This window comes from Schistocerca nitens, chromosome 10, assembly GCF_023898315.1.
Source record: "Schistocerca nitens isolate TAMUIC-IGC-003100 chromosome 10, iqSchNite1.1, whole genome shotgun sequence".
Classification (NCBI taxonomy): Eukaryota; Metazoa; Arthropoda; class Insecta; order Orthoptera; family Acrididae; genus Schistocerca; species Schistocerca nitens.
Window position 1 is genome coordinate 132,221,801 of NC_064623.1, and position 21,752 is coordinate 132,243,552.

General features: G+C 50.5%; 27 non-coding genes across 27 annotated transcripts; all 27 read right to left on the reverse strand.

Annotated features, from left to right (window-relative positions):
• Positions 1–38: 38 nt before the first annotated feature.
• Trnaa-ugc (transfer RNA alanine (anticodon UGC)) lies at positions 39–111 on the reverse strand. Its single transcript has one exon. It is a non-coding gene; the product is annotated as a tRNA-Ala (tRNA).
• Positions 112–1,169: 1,058 nt separating this feature from the next.
• On the reverse strand, positions 1,170–1,242 carry Trnaa-agc (transfer RNA alanine (anticodon AGC)). Its single transcript has one exon. It is a non-coding gene; the product is annotated as a tRNA-Ala (tRNA).
• Positions 1,243–1,665: 423 nt separating this feature from the next.
• On the reverse strand, positions 1,666–1,738 carry Trnaa-ugc (transfer RNA alanine (anticodon UGC)). The gene has a single exon. It is a non-coding gene; the product is annotated as a tRNA-Ala (tRNA).
• Positions 1,739–2,796: 1,058 nt separating this feature from the next.
• Trnaa-agc (transfer RNA alanine (anticodon AGC)) lies at positions 2,797–2,869 on the reverse strand. The gene has a single exon. It is a non-coding gene; the product is annotated as a tRNA-Ala (tRNA).
• Positions 2,870–3,292: 423 nt separating this feature from the next.
• Positions 3,293–3,365, reverse strand: Trnaa-ugc (transfer RNA alanine (anticodon UGC)). The gene has a single exon. It is a non-coding gene; the product is annotated as a tRNA-Ala (tRNA).
• Positions 3,366–4,423: 1,058 nt separating this feature from the next.
• Positions 4,424–4,496, reverse strand: Trnaa-agc (transfer RNA alanine (anticodon AGC)). The gene has a single exon. It is a non-coding gene; the product is annotated as a tRNA-Ala (tRNA).
• A 423-nt stretch (positions 4,497–4,919) lies between these two features.
• Positions 4,920–4,992, reverse strand: Trnaa-ugc (transfer RNA alanine (anticodon UGC)). Its single transcript has one exon. It is a non-coding gene; the product is annotated as a tRNA-Ala (tRNA).
• Positions 4,993–6,050: 1,058 nt separating this feature from the next.
• Trnaa-agc (transfer RNA alanine (anticodon AGC)) lies at positions 6,051–6,123 on the reverse strand. Its single transcript has one exon. It is a non-coding gene; the product is annotated as a tRNA-Ala (tRNA).
• A 423-nt stretch (positions 6,124–6,546) lies between these two features.
• On the reverse strand, positions 6,547–6,619 carry Trnaa-ugc (transfer RNA alanine (anticodon UGC)). Its single transcript has one exon. It is a non-coding gene; the product is annotated as a tRNA-Ala (tRNA).
• Positions 6,620–7,677: 1,058 nt separating this feature from the next.
• Trnaa-agc (transfer RNA alanine (anticodon AGC)) lies at positions 7,678–7,750 on the reverse strand. Its single transcript has one exon. It is a non-coding gene; the product is annotated as a tRNA-Ala (tRNA).
• Positions 7,751–8,173: 423 nt separating this feature from the next.
• Positions 8,174–8,246, reverse strand: Trnaa-ugc (transfer RNA alanine (anticodon UGC)). The gene has a single exon. It is a non-coding gene; the product is annotated as a tRNA-Ala (tRNA).
• Positions 8,247–9,304: 1,058 nt separating this feature from the next.
• Positions 9,305–9,377, reverse strand: Trnaa-agc (transfer RNA alanine (anticodon AGC)). Its single transcript has one exon. It is a non-coding gene; the product is annotated as a tRNA-Ala (tRNA).
• A 423-nt stretch (positions 9,378–9,800) lies between these two features.
• Positions 9,801–9,873, reverse strand: Trnaa-ugc (transfer RNA alanine (anticodon UGC)). Its single transcript has one exon. It is a non-coding gene; the product is annotated as a tRNA-Ala (tRNA).
• Positions 9,874–10,931: 1,058 nt separating this feature from the next.
• Trnaa-agc (transfer RNA alanine (anticodon AGC)) lies at positions 10,932–11,004 on the reverse strand. Its single transcript has one exon. It is a non-coding gene; the product is annotated as a tRNA-Ala (tRNA).
• A 423-nt stretch (positions 11,005–11,427) lies between these two features.
• On the reverse strand, positions 11,428–11,500 carry Trnaa-ugc (transfer RNA alanine (anticodon UGC)). Its single transcript has one exon. It is a non-coding gene; the product is annotated as a tRNA-Ala (tRNA).
• A 1,058-nt stretch (positions 11,501–12,558) lies between these two features.
• On the reverse strand, positions 12,559–12,631 carry Trnaa-agc (transfer RNA alanine (anticodon AGC)). The gene has a single exon. It is a non-coding gene; the product is annotated as a tRNA-Ala (tRNA).
• A 423-nt stretch (positions 12,632–13,054) lies between these two features.
• Positions 13,055–13,127, reverse strand: Trnaa-ugc (transfer RNA alanine (anticodon UGC)). The gene has a single exon. It is a non-coding gene; the product is annotated as a tRNA-Ala (tRNA).
• Positions 13,128–14,185: 1,058 nt separating this feature from the next.
• On the reverse strand, positions 14,186–14,258 carry Trnaa-agc (transfer RNA alanine (anticodon AGC)). The gene has a single exon. It is a non-coding gene; the product is annotated as a tRNA-Ala (tRNA).
• A 423-nt stretch (positions 14,259–14,681) lies between these two features.
• On the reverse strand, positions 14,682–14,754 carry Trnaa-ugc (transfer RNA alanine (anticodon UGC)). The gene has a single exon. It is a non-coding gene; the product is annotated as a tRNA-Ala (tRNA).
• A 1,058-nt stretch (positions 14,755–15,812) lies between these two features.
• Trnaa-agc (transfer RNA alanine (anticodon AGC)) lies at positions 15,813–15,885 on the reverse strand. Its single transcript has one exon. It is a non-coding gene; the product is annotated as a tRNA-Ala (tRNA).
• Positions 15,886–16,308: 423 nt separating this feature from the next.
• Positions 16,309–16,381, reverse strand: Trnaa-ugc (transfer RNA alanine (anticodon UGC)). The gene has a single exon. It is a non-coding gene; the product is annotated as a tRNA-Ala (tRNA).
• Positions 16,382–17,439: 1,058 nt separating this feature from the next.
• On the reverse strand, positions 17,440–17,512 carry Trnaa-agc (transfer RNA alanine (anticodon AGC)). The gene has a single exon. It is a non-coding gene; the product is annotated as a tRNA-Ala (tRNA).
• Positions 17,513–17,935: 423 nt separating this feature from the next.
• Trnaa-ugc (transfer RNA alanine (anticodon UGC)) lies at positions 17,936–18,008 on the reverse strand. Its single transcript has one exon. It is a non-coding gene; the product is annotated as a tRNA-Ala (tRNA).
• Positions 18,009–19,066: 1,058 nt separating this feature from the next.
• Positions 19,067–19,139, reverse strand: Trnaa-agc (transfer RNA alanine (anticodon AGC)). The gene has a single exon. It is a non-coding gene; the product is annotated as a tRNA-Ala (tRNA).
• Positions 19,140–19,562: 423 nt separating this feature from the next.
• Trnaa-ugc (transfer RNA alanine (anticodon UGC)) lies at positions 19,563–19,635 on the reverse strand. Its single transcript has one exon. It is a non-coding gene; the product is annotated as a tRNA-Ala (tRNA).
• A 1,058-nt stretch (positions 19,636–20,693) lies between these two features.
• On the reverse strand, positions 20,694–20,766 carry Trnaa-agc (transfer RNA alanine (anticodon AGC)). Its single transcript has one exon. It is a non-coding gene; the product is annotated as a tRNA-Ala (tRNA).
• Positions 20,767–21,189: 423 nt separating this feature from the next.
• Trnaa-ugc (transfer RNA alanine (anticodon UGC)) lies at positions 21,190–21,262 on the reverse strand. The gene has a single exon. It is a non-coding gene; the product is annotated as a tRNA-Ala (tRNA).
• Positions 21,263–21,752: the final 490 nt, after the last annotated feature.

The following is a 21,752-nucleotide window of genomic DNA, read 5'->3' on the forward strand; positions in this document are numbered from 1 at the left end:
GCCGCGACCAACACTTACCATGCACTGTCCACAAAACATGGAGGCGCCGGGGCTTGAACCCGGGACCTTTCACATGCAAAGCGAACGCTCTACCAACTGAGCTACGCCCCCAAGCGCAACAAAGCTGCGCTGTTTTCCATTCTTTGCTACTCTGATGTGCACGGACCTGATGGTTGGTTGGTTTGTAGGGGTGAAGGGACCAGTGTACAAAGGCGCGGTCAAGTTCATATACACAAGAGTTCCAAGTAGTTTCGATGCTCTGGTATTACGACTACAAATTACGTCTGTATTTAACGTCTTAAATTGAAAGGACAGTCGACTGATGACCACAGCAGTTGAGTCCCATAGTGCTCAGAGCCATTTTTTGAAAGGACAGTCACAAACCTTGTCGACAATCACACCGCGCCTGAGGTAACAAGCACATCTGAAGCCCAATTGTGCACTCGACTGTTCATGCCAACTCACTGCCTCGCACTTTACTACTGTGTACCACTCTTGTCGTCCAACTGCAAAACACTGGGCCACAACACGTTTCCGCGTCTCCATTGCACTGCGCAAACTACGAAACGCTCCCCAAACATGGCACTCACCCATGCAGACGACTTTTCCGACTTTCCACGACGCTCACGCAACGCTCACGCTAGTGAAAGCCTTATTTAGAGCTTGACGTCGCGCCCAAGCGAGTGAGCACATTTCGCCTACGGCTTAGGCCGCCCACCTAGTGTGGCTGCTCGGTGTCTGCAGGCAGCGAGGGGCTGCAAGCTTCCCGTGTTCGCGCCTGTGTCACCTCTGCTTGCTTGTCAGAGACAGAGTATCGCAAAACATACAACTCACTCCATGAATTGATTGCTACGGCATCTGTCATCAGCAGTCACAACTAGCAACACCAGTAGCAGCCGACTGCACGTAAAGAATGGGAATGTGCAGTGGGATTTTTGTGAACTCGGCGCAAGGCAGATCTTTCCGACATAGGTTTGAGAATCTTAAGGGCAGACTTGTACTGTTTCTAAATTCAGTGTAGCGGTGGGAGGAGGGTGCTTCCTGCGCGTAACATCACGCTTGCCAGTTGTGACTGCTAATCGTTCGCTCGTATCTGCCTTGACACATTCGCTGGCTGTGAATTATCCCACTTGCGTGGCAGTGTGCGCATGTAGGTGTGTTAAAAATTCTGGAGGCGCTGGGTATCGATCCCAGTACCTCTCGCATGCTAAGCGAGCGCTCTACTATCTGAGCTACGCCCCCTGATGACAAATAGTGCTACATACAACCATATCAATATCACAGACCCCTTGCACTCCCATTATTCCGCAGACAAACACTATTCTCAATGTGTCCGTGAGGGTGTCTTTCAGGTTTCCTGCATTCTGTATCGAATCGTAGTTGGCCAAAATTAAAGTGGCGCGCACAACGTCGAAAATAGCGTTCGGCCACCGCTCTGAGTAAGACGAACGTGTTGTCCACTCTCTAGACTTCTTTGAGGTTAGGCCGTTATACCTAAGACAGATTTGCACTCGATGACACCTCGACAACAGCCGGTCCTCACATTTACGTCTTGCTCTCCTTACGTCAGTATACATCACATGAGCTGTGACGCTGGCTTTGCAACATCTTGCGTGTCTTTAGGCTCGCCGCGACCAACACTTACCATGCACTGTCCACAAAACATGGAGGCGCCGGGGCTTGAACCCGGGACCTTTCACATGCAAAGCGAACGCTCTACCAACTGAGCTACGCCCCCAAGCGCAACAAAGCTGCGCTGTTTTCCATTCTTTGCTACTCTGATGTGCACGGACCTGATGGTTGGTTGGTTTGTAGGGGTGAAGGGACCAGTGTACAAAGGCGCGGTCAAGTTCATATACACAAGAGTTCCAAGTAGTTTCGATGCTCTGGTATTACGACTACAAATTACGTCTGTATTTAACGTCTTAAATTGAAAGGACAGTCGACTGATGACCACAGCAGTTGAGTCCCATAGTGCTCAGAGCCATTTTTTGAAAGGACAGTCACAAACCTTGTCGACAATCACACCGCGCCTGAGGTAACAAGCACATCTGAAGCCCAATTGTGCACTCGACTGTTCATGCCAACTCACTGCCTCGCACTTTACTACTGTGTACCACTCTTGTAGTCCAACTGCAAAACACTGGGCCACAACACGTTTCCGCGTCTCCATTGCACTGCGCAAACTACGAAACGCTCCCCAAACATGGCACTCACCCATGCAGACGACTTTTCCGACCTTCCACGACGCTCACGCAACGCTCACGCTAGTGAAAGCCTTATTTAGAGCTTGACGTCGCGCCCAAGCGAGTGAGCACATTTCGCCTACGGCTTAGGCCGCCCACCTAGTGTGGCTGCTCGGTGTCTGCAGGCAGCGAGGGGCTGCAAGCTTCCCGTGTTCGCGCCTGTGTCACCTCTGCTTGCTTGTCAGAGACAGAGTATCGCAAAACATACAACTCACTCCATGAATTGATTGCTACGGCATCTGTCATCAGCAGTCACAACTAGCAACACCAGTAGCAGCCGACTGCACGTAAAGAATGGGAATGTGCAGTGGGATTTTTGTGAACTCGGCGCAAGGCAGATCTTTCCGACATAGGTTTGAGAATCTTAAGGGCAGACTTGTACTGTTTCTAAATTCAGTGTAGCGGTGGGAGGAGGGTGCTTCCTGCGCGTAACATCACGCTTGCCAGTTGTGACTGCTAATCGTTCGCTCGTATCTGCCTTGACACATTCGCTGGCTGTGAATTATCCCACTTGCGTGGCAGTGTGCGCATGTAGGTGTGTTAAAAATTCTGGAGGCGCTGGGTATCGATCCCAGTACCTCTCGCATGCTAAGCGAGCGCTCTACTATCTGAGCTACGCCCCCTGATGACAAATAGTGCTACATACAACCATATCAATATCACAGACCCCTTGCACTCCCATTATTCCGCAGACAAACACTATTCTCAATGTGTCCGTGAGGGTGTCTTTCAGGTTTCCTGCATTCTGTATCGAATCGTAGTTGGCCAAAATTAAAGTGGCGCGCACAACGTCGAAAATAGCGTTCGGCCACCGCTCTGAGTAAGACGAACGTGTTGTCCACTCTCTAGACTTCTTTGAGGTTAGGCCGTTATACCTAAGACAGATTTGCACTCGATGACACCTCGACAACAGCCGGTCCTCACATTTACGTCTTGCTCTCCTTACGTCAGTATACATCACATGAGCTGTGACGCTGGCTTTGCAACATCTTGCGTGTCTTTAGGCTCGCCGCGACCAACACTTACCATGCACTGTCCACAAAACATGGAGGCGCCGGGGCTTGAACCCGGGACCTTTCACATGCAAAGCGAACGCTCTACCAACTGAGCTACGCCCCCAAGCGCAACAAAGCTGCGCTGTTTTCCATTCTTTGCTACTCTGATGTGCACGGACCTGATGGTTGGTTGGTTTGTAGGGGTGAAGGGACCAGTGTACAAAGGCGCGGTCAAGTTCATATACACAAGAGTTCCAAGTAGTTTCGATGCTCTGGTATTACGACTACAAATTACGTCTGTATTTAACGTCTTAAATTGAAAGGACAGTCGACTGATGACCACAGCAGTTGAGTCCCATAGTGCTCAGAGCCATTTTTTGAAAGGACAGTCACAAACCTTGTCGACAATCACACCGCGCCTGAGGTAACAAGCACATCTGAAGCCCAATTGTGCACTCGACTGTTCATGCCAACTCACTGCCTCGCACTTTACTACTGTGTACCACTCTTGTAGTCCAACTGCAAAACACTGGGCCACAACACGTTTCCGCGTCTCCATTGCACTGCGCAAACTACGAAACGCTCCCCAAACATGGCACTCACCCATGCAGACGACTTTTCCGACCTTCCACGACGCTCACGCAACGCTCACGCTAGTGAAAGCCTTATTTAGAGCTTGACGTCGCGCCCAAGCGAGTGAGCACATTTCGCCTACGGCTTAGGCCGCCCACCTAGTGTGGCTGCTCGGTGTCTGCAGGCAGCGAGGGGCTGCAAGCTTCCCGTGTTCGCGCCTGTGTCACCTCTGCTTGCTTGTCAGAGACAGAGTATCGCAAAACATACAACTCACTCCATGAATTGATTGCTACGGCATCTGTCATCAGCAGTCACAACTAGCAACACCAGTAGCAGCCGACTGCACGTAAAGAATGGGAATGTGCAGTGGGATTTTTGTGAACTCGGCGCAAGGCAGATCTTTCCGACATAGGTTTGAGAATCTTAAGGGCAGACTTGTACTGTTTCTAAATTCAGTGTAGCGGTGGGAGGAGGGTGCTTCCTGCGCGTAACATCACGCTTGCCAGTTGTGACTGCTAATCGTTCGCTCGTATCTGCCTTGACACATTCGCTGGCTGTGAATTATCCCACTTGCGTGGCAGTGTGCGCATGTAGGTGTGTTAAAAATTCTGGAGGCGCTGGGTATCGATCCCAGTACCTCTCGCATGCTAAGCGAGCGCTCTACTATCTGAGCTACGCCCCCTGATGACAAATAGTGCTACATACAACCATATCAATATCACAGACCCCTTGCACTCCCATTATTCCGCAGACAAACACTATTCTCAATGTGTCCGTGAGGGTGTCTTTCAGGTTTCCTGCATTCTGTATCGAATCGTAGTTGGCCAAAATTAAAGTGGCGCGCACAACGTCGAAAATAGCGTTCGGCCACCGCTCTGAGTAAGACGAACGTGTTGTCCACTCTCTAGACTTCATTGAGGTTAGGCCGTTATACCTAAGACAGATTTGCACTCGATGACACCTCGACAACAGCCGGTCCTCACATTTACGTCTTGCTCTCCTTACGTCAGTATACATCACATGAGCTGTGACGCTGGCTTTGCAACATCTTGCGTGTCTTTAGGCTCGCCGCGACCAACACTTACCATGCACTGTCCACAAAACATGGAGGCGCCGGGGCTTGAACCCGGGACCTTTCACATGCAAAGCGAACGCTCTACCAACTGAGCTACGCCCCCAAGCGCAACAAAGCTGCGCTGTTTTCCATTCTTTGCTACTCTGATGTGCACGGACCTGATGGTTGGTTGGTTTGTAGGGGTGAAGGGACCAGTGTACAAAGGCGCGGTCAAGTTCATATACACAAGAGTTCCAAGTAGTTTCGATGCTCTGGTATTACGACTACAAATTACGTCTGTATTTAACGTCTTAAATTGAAAGGACAGTCGACTGATGACCACAGCAGTTGAGTCCCATAGTGCTCAGAGCCATTTTTTGAAAGGACAGTCACAAACCTTGTCGACAATCACACCGCGCCTGAGGTAACAAGCACATCTGAAGCCCAATTGTGCACTCGACTGTTCATGCCAACTCACTGCCTCGCACTTTACTACTGTGTACCACTCTTGTAGTCCAACTGCAAAACACTGGGCCACAACACGTTTCCGCGTCTCCATTGCACTGCGCAAACTACGAAACGCTCCCCAAACATGGCACTCACCCATGCAGACGACTTTTCCGACCTTCCACGACGCTCACGCAACGCTCACGCTAGTGAAAGCCTTATTTAGAGCTTGACGTCGCGCCCAAGCGAGTGAGCACATTTCGCCTACGGCTTAGGCCGCCCACCTAGTGTGGCTGCTCGGTGTCTGCAGGCAGCGAGGGGCTGCAAGCTTCCCGTGTTCGCGCCTGTGTCACCTCTGCTTGCTTGTCAGAGACAGAGTATCGCAAAACATACAACTCACTCCATGAATTGATTGCTACGGCATCTGTCATCAGCAGTCACAACTAGCAACACCAGTAGCAGCCGACTGCACGTAAAGAATGGGAATGTGCAGTGGGATTTTTGTGAACTCGGCGCAAGGCAGATCTTTCCGACATAGGTTTGAGAATCTTAAGGGCAGACTTGTACTGTTTCTAAATTCAGTGTAGCGGTGGGAGGAGGGTGCTTCCTGCGCGTAACATCACGCTTGCCAGTTGTGACTGCTAATCGTTCGCTCGTATCTGCCTTGACACATTCGCTGGCTGTGAATTATCCCACTTGCGTGGCAGTGTGCGCATGTAGGTGTGTTAAAAATTCTGGAGGCGCTGGGTATCGATCCCAGTACCTCTCGCATGCTAAGCGAGCGCTCTACTATCTGAGCTACGCCCCCTGATGACAAATAGTGCTACATACAACCATATCAATATCACAGACCCCTTGCACTCCCATTATTCCGCAGACAAACACTATTCTCAATGTGTCCGTGAGGGTGTCTTTCAGGTTTCCTGCATTCTGTATCGAATCGTAGTTGGCCAAAATTAAAGTGGCGCGCACAACGTCGAAAATAGCGTTCGGCCACCGCTCTGAGTAAGACGAACGTGTTGTCCACTCTCTAGACTTCTTTGAGGTTAGGCCGTTATACCTAAGACAGATTTGCACTCGATGACACCTCGACAACAGCCGGTCCTCACATTTACGTCTTGCTCTCCTTACGTCAGTATACATCACATGAGCTGTGACGCTGGCTTTGCAACATCTTGCGTGTCTTTAGGCTCGCCGCGACCAACACTTACCATGCACTGTCCACAAAACATGGAGGCGCCGGGGCTTGAACCCGGGACCTTTCACATGCAAAGCGAACGCTCTACCAACTGAGCTACGCCCCCAAGCGCAACAAAGCTGCGCTGTTTTCCATTCTTTGCTACTCTGATGTGCACGGACCTGATGGTTGGTTGGTTTGTAGGGGTGAAGGGACCAGTGTACAAAGGCGCGGTCAAGTTCATATACACAAGAGTTCCAAGTAGTTTCGATGCTCTGGTATTACGACTACAAATTACGTCTGTATTTAACGTCTTAAATTGAAAGGACAGTCGACTGATGACCACAGCAGTTGAGTCCCATAGTGCTCAGAGCCATTTTTTGAAAGGACAGTCACAAACCTTGTCGACAATCACACCGCGCCTGAGGTAACAAGCACATCTGAAGCCCAATTGTGCACTCGACTGTTCATGCCAACTCACTGCCTCGCACTTTACTACTGTGTACCACTCTTGTCGTCCAACTGCAAAACACTGGGCCACAACACGTTTCCGCGTCTCCATTGCACTGCGCAAACTACGAAACGCTCCCCAAACATGGCACTCACCCATGCAGACGACTTTTCCGACCTTCCACGACGCTCACGCAACGCTCACGCTAGTGAAAGCCTTATTTAGAGCTTGACGTCGCGCCCAAGCGAGTGAGCACATTTCGCCTACGGCTTAGGCCGCCCACCTAGTGTGGCTGCTCGGTGTCTGCAGGCAGCGAGGGGCTGCAAGCTTCCCGTGTTCGCGCCTGTGTCACCTCTGCTTGCTTGTCAGAGACAGAGTATCGCAAAACATACAACTCACTCCATGAATTGATTGCTACGGCATCTGTCATCAGCAGTCACAACTAGCAACACCAGTAGCAGCCGACTGCACGTAAAGAATGGGAATGTGCAGTGGGATTTTTGTGAACTCGGCGCAAGGCAGATCTTTCCGACATAGGTTTGAGAATCTTAAGGGCAGACTTGTACTGTTTCTAAATTCAGTGTAGCGGTGGGAGGAGGGTGCTTCCTGCGCGTAACATCACGCTTGCCAGTTGTGACTGCTAATCGTTCGCTCGTATCTGCCTTGACACATTCGCTGGCTGTGAATTATCCCACTTGCGTGGCAGTGTGCGCATGTAGGTGTGTTAAAAATTCTGGAGGCGCTGGGTATCGATCCCAGTACCTCTCGCATGCTAAGCGAGCGCTCTACTATCTGAGCTACGCCCCCTGATGACAAATAGTGCTACATACAACCATATCAATATCACAGACCCCTTGCACTCCCATTATTCCGCAGACAAACACTATTCTCAATGTGTCCGTGAGGGTGTCTTTCAGGTTTCCTGCATTCTGTATCGAATCGTAGTTGGCCAAAATTAAAGTGGCGCGCACAACGTCGAAAATAGCGTTCGGCCACCGCTCTGAGTAAGACGAACGTGTTGTCCACTCTCTAGACTTCTTTGAGGTTAGGCCGTTATACCTAAGACAGATTTGCACTCGATGACACCTCGACAACAGCCGGTCCTCACATTTACGTCTTGCTCTCCTTACGTCAGTATACATCACATGAGCTGTGACGCTGGCTTTGCAACATCTTGCGTGTCTTTAGGCTCGCCGCGACCAACACTTACCATGCACTGTCCACAAAACATGGAGGCGCCGGGGCTTGAACCCGGGACCTTTCACATGCAAAGCGAACGCTCTACCAACTGAGCTACGCCCCCAAGCGCAACAAAGCTGCGCTGTTTTCCATTCTTTGCTACTCTGATGTGCACGGACCTGATGGTTGGTTGGTTTGTAGGGGTGAAGGGACCAGTGTACAAAGGCGCGGTCAAGTTCATATACACAAGAGTTCCAAGTAGTTTCGATGCTCTGGTATTACGACTACAAATTACGTCTGTATTTAACGTCTTAAATTGAAAGGACAGTCGACTGATGACCACAGCAGTTGAGTCCCATAGTGCTCAGAGCCATTTTTTGAAAGGACAGTCACAAACCTTGTCGACAATCACACCGCGCCTGAGGTAACAAGCACATCTGAAGCCCAATTGTGCACTCGACTGTTCATGCCAACTCACTGCCTCGCACTTTACTACTGTGTACCACTCTTGTAGTCCAACTGCAAAACACTGGGCCACAACACGTTTCCGCGTCTCCATTGCACTGCGCAAACTACGAAACGCTCCCCAAACATGGCACTCACCCATGCAGACGACTTTTCCGACCTTCCACGACGCTCACGCAACGCTCACGCTAGTGAAAGCCTTATTTAGAGCTTGACGTCGCGCCCAAGCGAGTGAGCACATTTCGCCTACGGCTTAGGCCGCCCACCTAGTGTGGCTGCTCGGTGTCTGCAGGCAGCGAGGGGCTGCAAGCTTCCCGTGTTCGCGCCTGTGTCACCTCTGCTTGCTTGTCAGAGACAGAGTATCGCAAAACATACAACTCACTCCATGAATTGATTGCTACGGCATCTGTCATCAGCAGTCACAACTAGCAACACCAGTAGCAGCCGACTGCACGTAAAGAATGGGAATGTGCAGTGGGATTTTTGTGAACTCGGCGCAAGGCAGATCTTTCCGACATAGGTTTGAGAATCTTAAGGGCAGACTTGTACTGTTTCTAAATTCAGTGTAGCGGTGGGAGGAGGGTGCTTCCTGCGCGTAACATCACGCTTGCCAGTTGTGACTGCTAATCGTTCGCTCGTATCTGCCTTGACACATTCGCTGGCTGTGAATTATCCCACTTGCGTGGCAGTGTGCGCATGTAGGTGTGTTAAAAATTCTGGAGGCGCTGGGTATCGATCCCAGTACCTCTCGCATGCTAAGCGAGCGCTCTACTATCTGAGCTACGCCCCCTGATGACAAATAGTGCTACATACAACCATATCAATATCACAGACCCCTTGCACTCCCATTATTCCGCAGACAAACACTATTCTCAATGTGTCCGTGAGGGTGTCTTTCAGGTTTCCTGCATTCTGTATCGAATCGTAGTTGGCCAAAATTAAAGTGGCGCGCACAACGTCGAAAATAGCGTTCGGCCACCGCTCTGAGTAAGACGAACGTGTTGTCCACTCTCTAGACTTCTTTGAGGTTAGGCCGTTATACCTAAGACAGATTTGCACTCGATGACACCTCGACAACAGCCGGTCCTCACATTTACGTCTTGCTCTCCTTACGTCAGTATACATCACATGAGCTGTGACGCTGGCTTTGCAACATCTTGCGTGTCTTTAGGCTCGCCGCGACCAACACTTACCATGCACTGTCCACAAAACATGGAGGCGCCGGGGCTTGAACCCGGGACCTTTCACATGCAAAGCGAACGCTCTACCAACTGAGCTACGCCCCCAAGCGCAACAAAGCTGCGCTGTTTTCCATTCTTTGCTACTCTGATGTGCACGGACCTGATGGTTGGTTGGTTTGTAGGGGTGAAGGGACCAGTGTACAAAGGCGCGGTCAAGTTCATATACACAAGAGTTCCAAGTAGTTTCGATGCTCTGGTATTACGACTACAAATTACGTCTGTATTTAACGTCTTAAATTGAAAGGACAGTCGACTGATGACCACAGCAGTTGAGTCCCATAGTGCTCAGAGCCATTTTTTGAAAGGACAGTCACAAACCTTGTCGACAATCACACCGCGCCTGAGGTAACAAGCACATCTGAAGCCCAATTGTGCACTCGACTGTTCATGCCAACTCACTGCCTCGCACTTTACTACTGTGTACCACTCTTGTCGTCCAACTGCAAAACACTGGGCCACAACACGTTTCCGCGTCTCCATTGCACTGCGCAAACTACGAAACGCTCCCCAAACATGGCACTCACCCATGCAGACGACTTTTCCGACTTTCCACGACGCTCACGCAACGCTCACGCTAGTGAAAGCCTTATTTAGAGCTTGACGTCGCGCCCAAGCGAGTGAGCACATTTCGCCTACGGCTTAGGCCGCCCACCTAGTGTGGCTGCTCGGTGTCTGCAGGCAGCGAGGGGCTGCAAGCTTCCCGTGTTCGCGCCTGTGTCACCTCTGCTTGCTTGTCAGAGACAGAGTATCGCAAAACATACAACTCACTCCATGAATTGATTGCTACGGCATCTGTCATCAGCAGTCACAACTAGCAACACCAGTAGCAGCCGACTGCACGTAAAGAATGGGAATGTGCAGTGGGATTTTTGTGAACTCGGCGCAAGGCAGATCTTTCCGACATAGGTTTGAGAATCTTAAGGGCAGACTTGTACTGTTTCTAAATTCAGTGTAGCGGTGGGAGGAGGGTGCTTCCTGCGCGTAACATCACGCTTGCCAGTTGTGACTGCTAATCGTTCGCTCGTATCTGCCTTGACACATTCGCTGGCTGTGAATTATCCCACTTGCGTGGCAGTGTGCGCATGTAGGTGTGTTAAAAATTCTGGAGGCGCTGGGTATCGATCCCAGTACCTCTCGCATGCTAAGCGAGCGCTCTACCATCTGAGCTACGCCCCCTGATGACAAATAGTGCTACATACAACCATATCAATATCACAGACCCCTTGCACTCCCATTATTCCGCAGACAAACACTATTCTCAATGTGTCCGTGAGGGTGTCTTTCAGGTTTCCTGCATTCTGTATCGAATCGTAGTTGGCCAAAATTAAAGTGGCGCGCACAACGTCGAAAATAGCGTTCGGCCACCGCTCTGAGTAAGACGAACGTGTTGTCCACTCTCTAGACTTCTTTGAGGTTAGGCCGTTATACCTAAGACAGATTTGCACTCGATGACACCTCGACAACAGCCGGTCCTCACATTTACGTCTTGCTCTCCTTACGTCAGTATACATCACATGAGCTGTGACGCTGGCTTTGCAACATCTTGCGTGTCTTTAGGCTCGCCGCGACCAACACTTACCATGCACTGTCCACAAAACATGGAGGCGCCGGGGCTTGAACCCGGGACCTTTCACATGCAAATCGAACGCTCTACCAACTGAGCTACGCCCCCAAGCGCAACAAAGCTGCGCTGTTTTCCATTCTTTGCTACTCTGATGTGCACGGACCTGATGGTTGGTTGGTTTGTAGGGGTGAAGGGACCAGTGTACAAAGGCGCGGTCAAGTTCATATACACAAGAGTTCCAAGTAGTTTCGATGCTCTGGTATTACGACTACAAATTACGTCTGTATTTAACGTCTTAAATTGAAAGGACAGTCGACTGATGACCACAGCAGTTGAGTCCCATAGTGCTCAGAGCCATTTTTTGAAAGGACAGTCACAAACCTTGTCGACAATCACACCGCGCCTGAGGTAACAAGCACATCTGAAGCCCAATTGTGCACTCGACTGTTCATGCCAACTCACTGCCTCGCACTTTACTACTGTGTACCACTCTTGTCGTCCAACTGCAAAACACTGGGCCACAACACGTTTCCGCGTCTCCATTGCACTGCGCAAACTACGAAACGCTCCCCAAACATGGCACTCACCCATGCAGACGACTTTTCCGACCTTCCACGACGCTCACGCAACGCTCACGCTAGTGAAAGCCTTATTTAGAGCTTGACGTCGCGCCCAAGCGAGTGAGCACATTTCGCCTACGGCTTAGGCCGCCCACCTAGTGTGGCTGCTCGGTGTCTGCAGGCAGCGAGGGGCTGCAAGCTTCCCGTGTTCGCGCCTGTGTCACCTCTGCTTGCTTGTCAGAGACAGAGTATCGCAAAACATACAACTCACTCCATGAATTGATTGCTACGGCATCTGTCATCAGCAGTCACAACTAGCAACACCAGTAGCAGCCGACTGCACGTAAAGAATGGGAATGTGCAGTGGGATTTTTGTGAACTCGGCGCAAGGCAGATCTTTCCGACATAGGTTTGAGAATCTTAAGGGCAGACTTGTACTGTTTCTAAATTCAGTGTAGCGGTGGGAGGAGGGTGCTTCCTGCGCGTAACATCACGCTTGCCAGTTGTGACTGCTAATCGTTCGCTCGTATCTGCCTTGACACATTCGCTGGCTGTGAATTATCCCACTTGCGTGGCAGTGTGCGCATGTAGGTGTGTTAAAAATTCTGGAGGCGCTGGGTATCGATCCCAGTACCTCTCGCATGCTAAGCGAGCGCTCTACCATCTGAGCTACGCCCGCTGATGACAAATAGTGCTACATACAACCATATCAATATCACAGACCCCTTGCACTCCCATTATTCCGCAGACAAACACTATTCTCAATGTGTCCGTGAGGGTGTCTTTCAGGTTTCCTGCATTCTGTATCGAATCGTAGTTGGCCAAAATTAAAGTGGCGCGCACAACGTCGAAAATAGCGTTCGGCCACCGCTCTGAGTAAGACGAACGTGTTGTCCACTCTCTAGACTTCTTTGAGGTTAGGCCGTTATACCTAAGACAGATTTGCACTCGATGACACCTCGACAACAGCCGGTCCTCACATTTACGTCTTGCTCTCCTTACGTCAGTATACATCACATGAGCTGTGACGCTGGCTTTGCAACATCTTGCGTGTCTTTAGGCTCGCCGCGACCAACACTTACCATGCACTGTCCACAAAACATGGAGGCGCCGGGGCTTGAACCCGGGACCTTTCACATGCAAATCGAACGCTCTACCAACTGAGCTACGCCCCCAAGCGCAACAAAGCTGCGCTGTTTTCCATTCTTTGCTACTCTGATGTGCACGGACCTGATGGTTGGTTGGTTTGTAGGGGTGAAGGGACCAGTGTACAAAGGCGCGGTCAAGTTCATATACACAAGAGTTCCAAGTAGTTTCGATGCTCTGGTATTACGACTACAAATTACGTCTGTATTTAACGTCTTAAATTGAAAGGACAGTCGACTGATGACCACAGCAGTTGAGTCCCATAGTGCTCAGAGCCATTTTTTGAAAGGACAGTCACAAACCTTGTCGACAATCACACCGCGCCTGAGGTAACAAGCACATCTGAAGCCCAATTGTGCACTCGACTGTTCATGCCAACTCACTGCCTCGCACTTTACTACTGTGTACCACTCTTGTCGTCCAACTGCAAAACACTGGGCCACAACACGTTTCCGCGTCTCCATTGCACTGCGCAAACTACGAAACGCTCCCCAAACATGGCACTCACCCATGCAGACGACTTTTCCGACCTTCCACGACGCTCACGCAACGCTCACGCTAGTGAAAGCCTTATTTAGAGCTTGACGTCGCGCCCAAGCGAGTGAGCACATTTCGCCTACGGCTTAGGCCGCCCACCTAGTGTGGCTGCTCGGTGTCTGCAGGCAGCGAGGGGCTGCAAGCTTCCCGTGTTCGCGCCTGTGTCACCTCTGCTTGCTTGTCAGAGACAGAGTATCGCAAAACATACAACTCACTCCATGAATTGATTGCTACGGCATCTGTCATCAGCAGTCACAACTAGCAACACCAGTAGCAGCCGACTGCACGTAAAGAATGGGAATGTGCAGTGGGATTTTTGTGAACTCGGCGCAAGGCAGATCTTTCCGACATAGGTTTGAGAATCTTAAGGGCAGACTTGTACTGTTTCTAAATTCAGTGTAGCGGTGGGAGGAGGGTGCTTCCTGCGCGTAACATCACGCTTGCCAGTTGTGACTGCTAATCGTTCGCTCGTATCTGCCTTGACACATTCGCTGGCTGTGAATTATCCCACTTGCGTGGCAGTGTGCGCATGTAGGTGTGTTAAAAATTCTGGAGGCGCTGGGTATCGATCCCAGTACCTCTCGCATGCTAAGCGAGCGCTCTACCATCTGAGCTACGCCCCCTGATGACAAATAGTGCTACATACAACCATATCAATATCACAGACCCCTTGCACTCCCATTATTCCGCAGACAAACACTATTCTCAATGTGTCCGTGAGGGTGTCTTTCAGGTTTCCTGCATTCTGTATCGAATCGTAGTTGGCCAAAATTAAAGTGGCGCGCACAACGTCGAAAATAGCGTTCGGCCACCGCTCTGAGTAAGACGAACGTGTTGTCCACTCTCTAGACTTCTTTGAGGTTAGGCCGTTATACCTAAGACAGATTTGCACTCGATGACACCTCGACAACAGCCGGTCCTCACATTTACGTCTTGCTCTCCTTACGTCAGTATACATCACATGAGCTGTGACGCTGGCTTTGCAACATCTTGCGTGTCTTTAGGCTCGCCGCGACCAACACTTACCATGCACTGTCCACAAAACATGGAGGCGCCGGGGCTTGAACCCGGGACCTTTCACATGCAAAGCGAACGCTCTACCAACTGAGCTACGCCCCCAAGCGCAACAAAGCTGCGCTGTTTTCCATTCTTTGCTACTCTGATGTGCACGGACCTGATGGTTGGTTGGTTTGTAGGGGTGAAGGGACCAGTGTACAAAGGCGCGGTCAAGTTCATATACACAAGAGTTCCAAGTAGTTTCGATGCTCTGGTATTACGACTACAAATTACGTCTGTATTTAACGTCTTAAATTGAAAGGACAGTCGACTGATGACCACAGCAGTTGAGTCCCATAGTGCTCAGAGCCATTTTTTGAAAGGACAGTCACAAACCTTGTCGACAATCACACCGCGCCTGAGGTAACAAGCACATCTGAAGCCCAATTGTGCACTCGACTGTTCATGCCAACTCACTGCCTCGCACTTTACTACTGTGTACCACTCTTGTCGTCCAACTGCAAAACACTGGGCCACAACACGTTTCCGCGTCTCCATTGCACTGCGCAAACTACGAAACGCTCCCCAAACATGGCACTCACCCATGCAGACGACTTTTCCGACCTTCCACGACGCTCACGCAACGCTCACGCTAGTGAAAGCCTTATTTAGAGCTTGACGTCGCGCCCAAGCGAGTGAGCACATTTCGCCTACGGCTTAGGCCGCCCACCTAGTGTGGCTGCTCGGTGTCTGCAGGCAGCGAGGGGCTGCAAGCTTCCCGTGTTCGCGCCTGTGTCACCTCTGCTTGCTTGTCAGAGACAGAGTATCGCAAAACATACAACTCACTCCATGAATTGATTGCTACGGCATCTGTCATCAGCAGTCACAACTAGCAACACCAGTAGCAGCCGACTGCACGTAAAGAATGGGAATGTGCAGTGGGATTTTTGTGAACTCGGCGCAAGGCAGATCTTTCCGACATAGGTTTGAGAATCTTAAGGGCAGACTTGTACTGTTTCTAAATTCAGTGTAGCGGTGGGAGGAGGGTGCTTCCTGCGCGTAACATCACGCTTGCCAGTTGTGACTGCTAATCGTTCGCTCGTATCTGCCTTGACACATTCGCTGGCTGTGAATTATCCCACTTGCGTGGCAGTGTGCGCATGTAGGTGTGTTAAAAATTCTGGAGGCGCTGGGTATCGATCCCAGTACCTCTCGCATGCTAAGCGAGCGCTCTACTATCTGAGCTACGCCCCCTGATGACAAATAGTGCTACATACAACCATATCAATATCACAGACCCCTTGCACTCCCATTATTCCGCAGACAAACACTATTCTCAATGTGTCCGTGAGGGTGTCTTTCAGGTTTCCTGCATTCTGTATCGAATCGTAGTTGGCCAAAATTAAAGTGGCGCGCACAACGTCGAAAATAGCGTTCGGCCACCGCTCTGAGTAAGACGAACGTGTTGTCCACTCTCTAGACTTCTTTGAGGTTAGGCCGTTATACCTAAGACAGATTTGCACTCGATGACACCTCGACAACAGCCGGTCCTCACATTTACGTCTTGCTCTCCTTACGTCAGTATACATCACATGAGCTGTGACGCTGGCTTTGCAACATCTTGCGTGTCTTTAGGCTCGCCGCGACCAACACTTACCATGCACTGTCCACAAAACATGGAGGCGCCGGGGCTTGAACCCGGGACCTTTCACATGCAAAGCGAACGCTCTACCAACTGAGCTACGCCCCCAAGCGCAACAAAGCTGCGCTGTTTTCCATTCTTTGCTACTCTGATGTGCACGGACCTGATGGTTGGTTGGTTTGTAGGGGTGAAGGGACCAGTGTACAAAGGCGCGGTCAAGTTCATATACACAAGAGTTCCAAGTAGTTTCGATGCTCTGGTATTACGACTACAAATTACGTCTGTATTTAACGTCTTAAATTGAAAGGACAGTCGACTGATGACCACAGCAGTTGAGTCCCATAGTGCTCAGAGCCATTTTTTGAAAGGACAGTCACAAACCTTGTCGACAATCACACCGCGCCTGAGGTAACAAGCACATCTGAAGCCCAATTGTGCACTCGACTGTTCATGCCAACTCACTGCCTCGCACTTTACTACTGTGTACCACTCTTGTAGTCCAACTGCAAAACACTGGGCCACAACACGTTTCCGCGTCTCCATTGCACTGCGCAAACTACGAAACGCTCCCCAAACATGGCACTCACCCATGCAGACGACTTTTCCGACCTTCCACGACGCTCACGCAACGCTCACGCTAGTGAAAGCCTTATTTAGAGCTTGACGTCGCGCCCAAGCGAGTGAGCACATTTCGCCTACGGCTTAGGCCGCCCACCTAGTGTGGCTGCTCGGTGTCTGCAGGCAGCGAGGGGCTGCAAGCTTCCCGTGTTCGCGCCTGTGTCACCTCTGCTTGCTTGTCAGAGACAGAGTATCGCAAAACATACAACTCACTCCATGAATTGATTGCTACGGCATCTGTCATCAGCAGTCACAACTAGCAACACCAGTAGCAGCCGACTGCACGTAAAGAATGGGAATGTGCAGTGGGATTTTTGTGAACTCGGCGCAAGGCAGATCTTTCCGACATAGGTTTGAGAATCTTAAGGGCAGACTTGTACTGTTTCTAAATTCAGTGTAGCGGTGGGAGGAGGGTGCTTCCTGCGCGTAACATCACGCTTGCCAGTTGTGACTGCTAATCGTTCGCTCGTATCTGCCTTGACACATTCGCTGGCTGTGAATTATCCCACTTGCGTGGCAGTGTGCGCATGTAGGTGTGTTAAAAATTCTGGAGGCGCTGGGTATCGATCCCAGTACCTCTCGCATGCTAAGCGAGCGCTCTACTATCTGAGCTACGCCCCCTGATGACAAATAGTGCTACATACAACCATATCAATATCACAGACCCCTTGCACTCCCATTATTCCGCAGACAAACACTATTCTCAATGTGTCCGTGAGGGTGTCTTTCAGGTTTCCTGCATTCTGTATCGAATCGTAGTTGGCCAAAATTAAAGTGGCGCGCACAACGTCGAAAATAGCGTTCGGCCACCGCTCTGAGTAAGACGAACGTGTTGTCCACTCTCTAGACTTCTTTGAGGTTAGGCCGTTATACCTAAGACAGATTTGCACTCGATGACACCTCGACAACAGCCGGTCCTCACATTTACGTCTTGCTCTCCTTACGTCAGTATACATCACATGAGCTGTGACGCTGGCTTTGCAACATCTTGCGTGTCTTTAGGCTCGCCGCGACCAACACTTACCATGCACTGTCCACAAAACATGGAGGCGCCGGGGCTTGAACCCGGGACCTTTCACATGCAAAGCGAACGCTCTACCAACTGAGCTACGCCCCCAAGCGCAACAAAGCTGCGCTGTTTTCCATTCTTTGCTACTCTGATGTGCACGGACCTGATGGTTGGTTGGTTTGTAGGGGTGAAGGGACCAGTGTACAAAGGCGCGGTCAAGTTCATATACACAAGAGTTCCAAGTAGTTTCGATGCTCTGGTATTACGACTACAAATTACGTCTGTATTTAACGTCTTAAATTGAAAGGACAGTCGACTGATGACCACAGCAGTTGAGTCCCATAGTGCTCAGAGCCATTTTTTGAAAGGACAGTCACAAACCTTGTCGACAATCACACCGCGCCTGAGGTAACAAGCACATCTGAAGCCCAATTGTGCACTCGACTGTTCATGCCAACTCACTGCCTCGCACTTTACTACTGTGTACCACTCTTGTCGTCCAACTGCAAAACACTGGGCCACAACACGTTTCCGCGTCTCCATTGCACTGCGCAAACTACGAAACGCTCCCCAAACATGGCACTCACCCATGCAGACGACTTTTCCGACTTTCCACGACGCTCACGCAACGCTCACGCTAGTGAAAGCCTTATTTAGAGCTTGACGTCGCGCCCAAGCGAGTGAGCACATTTCGCCTACGGCTTAGGCCGCCCACCTAGTGTGGCTGCTCGGTGTCTGCAGGCAGCGAGGGGCTGCAAGCTTCCCGTGTTCGCGCCTGTGTCACCTCTGCTTGCTTGTCAGAGACAGAGTATCGCAAAACATACAACTCACTCCATGAATTGATTGCTACGGCATCTGTCATCAGCAGTCACAACTAGCAACACCAGTAGCAGCCGACTGCACGTAAAGAATGGGAATGTGCAGTGGGATTTTTGTGAACTCGGCGCAAGGCAGATCTTTCCGACATAGGTTTGAGAATCTTAAGGGCAGACTTGTACTGTTTCTAAATTCAGTGTAGCGGTGGGAGGAGGGTGCTTCCTGCGCGTAACATCACGCTTGCCAGTTGTGACTGCTAATCGTTCGCTCGTATCTGCCTTGACACATTCGCTGGCTGTGAATTATCCCACTTGCGTGGCAGTGTGCGCATGTAGGTGTGTTAAAAATTCTGGAGGCGCTGGGTATCGATCCCAGTACCTCTCGCATGCTAAGCGAGCGCTCTACCATCTGAGCTACGCCCCCTGATGACAAATAGTGCTACATACAACCATATCAATATCACAGACCCCTTGCACTCCCATTATTCCGCAGACAAACACTATTCTCAATGTGTCCGTGAGGGTGTCTTTCAGGTTTCCTGCATTCTGTATCGAATCGTAGTTGGCCAAAATTAAAGTGGCGCGCACAACGTCGAAAATAGCGTTCGGCCACCGCTCTGAGTAAGACGAACGTGTTGTCCACTCTCTAGACTTCTTTGAGGTTAGGCCGTTATACCTAAGACAGATTTGCACTCGATGACACCTCGACAACAGCCGGTCCTCACATTTACGTCTTGCTCTCCTTACGTCAGTATACATCACATGAGCTGTGACGCTGGCTTTGCAACATCTTGCGTGTCTTTAGGCTCGCCGCGACCAACACTTACCATGCACTGTCCACAAAACATGGAGGCGCCGGGGCTTGAACCCGGGACCTTTCACATGCAAATCGAACGCTCTACCAACTGAGCTACGCCCCCAAGCGCAACAAAGCTGCGCTGTTTTCCATTCTTTGCTACTCTGATGTGCACGGACCTGATGGTTGGTTGGTTTGTAGGGGTGAAGGGACCAGTGTACAAAGGCGCGGTCAAGTTCATATACACAAGAGTTCCAAGTAGTTTCGATGCTCTGGTATTACGACTACAAATTACGTCTGTATTTAACGTCTTAAATTGAAAGGACAGTCGACTGATGACCACAGCAGTTGAGTCCCATAGTGCTCAGAGCCATTTTTTGAAAGGACAGTCACAAACCTTGTCGACAATCACACCGCGCCTGAGGTAACAAGCACATCTGAAGCCCAATTGTGCACTCGACTGTTCATGCCAACTCACTGCCTCGCACTTTACTACTGTGTACCACTCTTGTCGTCCAACTGCAAAACACTGGGCCACAACACGTTTCCGCGTCTCCATTGCACTGCGCAAACTACGAAACGCTCCCCAAACATGGCACTCACCCATGCAGACGACTTTTCCGACCTTCCACGACGCTCACGCAACGCTCACGCTAGTGAAAGCCTTATTTAGAGCTTGACGTCGCGCCCAAGCGAGTGAGCACATTTCGCCTACGGCTTAGGCCGCCCACCTAGTGTGGCTGCTCGGTGTCTGCAGGCAGCGAGGGGCTGCAAGCTTCCCGTGTTCGCGCCTGTGTCACCTCTGCTTGCTTGTCAGAGACAGAGTATCGCAAAACATACAACTCACTCCATGAATTGATTGCTACGGCATCTGTCATCAGCAGTCACAACTAGCAACACCAGTAGCAGCCGACTGCACGTAAAGAATGGGAATGTGCAGTGGGATTTTTGTGAACTCGGCGCAAGGCAGATCTTTCCGACATAGGTTTGAGAATCTTAAGGGCAGACTTGTACTGTTTCTAAATTCAGTGTAGCGGTGGGAGGAGGGTGCTTCCTGCGCGTAACATCACGCTTGCCAGTTGTGACTGCTAATCGTTCGCTCGTATCTGCCTTGACACATTCGCTGGCTGTGAATTATCCCACTTGCGTGGCAGTGTGCGCATGTAGGTGTGTTAAAAATTCTGGAGGCGCTGGGTATCGATCCCAGTACCTCTCGCATGCTAAGCGAGCGCTCTACCATCTGAGCTACGCCCCCTGATGACAAATAGTGCTACATACAACCATATCAATATCACAGACCCCTTGCACTCCCATTATTCCGCAGACAAACACTATTCTCAATGTGTCCGTGAGGGTGTCTTTCAGGTTTCCTGCATTCTGTATCGAATCGTAGTTGGCCAAAATTAAAGTGGCGCGCACAACGTCGAAAATAGCGTTCGGCCACCGCTCTGAGTAAGACGAACGTGTTGTCCACTCTCTAGACTTCTTTGAGGTTAGGCCGTTATACCTAAGACAGATTTGCACTCGATGACACCTCGACAACAGCCGGTCCTCACATTTACGTCTTGCTCTCCTTACGTCAGTATACATCACATGAGCTGTGACGCTGGCTTTGCAACATCTTGCGTGTCTTTAGGCTCGCCGCGACCAACACTTACCATGCACTGTCCACAAAACATGGAGGCGCCGGGGCTTGAACCCGGGACCTTTCACATGCAAATCGAACGCTCTACCAACTGAGCTACGCCCCCAAGCGCAACAAAGCTGCGCTGTTTTCCATTCTTTGCTACTCTGATGTGCACGGACCTGATGGTTGGTTGGTTTGTAGGGGTGAAGGGACCAGTGTACAAAGGCGCGGTCAAGTTCATATACACAAGAGTTCCAAGTAGTTTCGATGCTCTGGTATTACGACTACAAATTACGTCTGTATTTAACGTCTTAAATTGAAAGGACAGTCGACTGATGACCACAGCAGTTGAGTCCCATAGTGCTCAGAGCCATTTTTTGAAAGGACAGTCACAAACCTTGTCGACAATCACACCGCGCCTGAGGTAACAAGCACATCTGAAGCCCAATTGTGCACTCGACTGTTCATGCCAACTCACTGCCTCGCACTTTACTACTGTGTACCACTCTTGTCGTCCAACTGCAAAACACTGGGCCACAACACGTTTCCGCGTCTCCATTGCACTGCGCAAACTACGAAACGCTCCCCAAACATGGCACTCACCCATGCAGACG